Source organism: Grammomys surdaster, unplaced genomic scaffold (assembly GCF_004785775.1).
Source record: "Grammomys surdaster isolate TR1022 unplaced genomic scaffold, NIH_TR_1.0 126298, whole genome shotgun sequence".
NCBI lineage: Eukaryota > Metazoa > Chordata > Mammalia > Rodentia > Muridae > Grammomys > Grammomys surdaster.
Genome location: NW_021621098.1, coordinates 5,370,122 through 5,370,411, shown reverse-complemented (window position 1 = coordinate 5,370,411; position 290 = coordinate 5,370,122). Strand labels below are relative to the sequence as shown.

Genomic DNA, 290 nt, shown 5'->3' with positions numbered 1-290 from the left:
AACCCAGCCTGGCTGCTGCATCACACGAGCAGCCTCGGCTTGGCTCGGCTGAGTTGTCACGTGAGCAAGCCTTGTTTGGCTGCTGCGCCACACGATCTGGCTCAGATCGGCTCGGGCTCCATTACCACACGAGCAAACCCAGCCTGGCTGCTGCGTCACACGAGCAGCCTTGGCTTGGCTCGGCTGAGTTGTCATGTGAGCAAGCCTTGTTTGGCTGCTGCGTCACACGATCTGGCTGGGCTCGGCTCGGCTCGGCTCGGTTGCGTTATCCATGAGCAAGCCCAGCCTGG

The 290-nt window shown here is 62.1% G+C and overlaps 1 protein-coding gene across 2 annotated transcripts in view; it reads left to right on the top strand.

The window, feature by feature from the left end:
- Window positions 1-290, top strand: part of Impact (impact RWD domain protein) — a 31,257-nt gene that overhangs the window by 10,519 nt on the left and 20,448 nt on the right. The gene's annotated exons all lie outside the window — the stretch shown is intronic.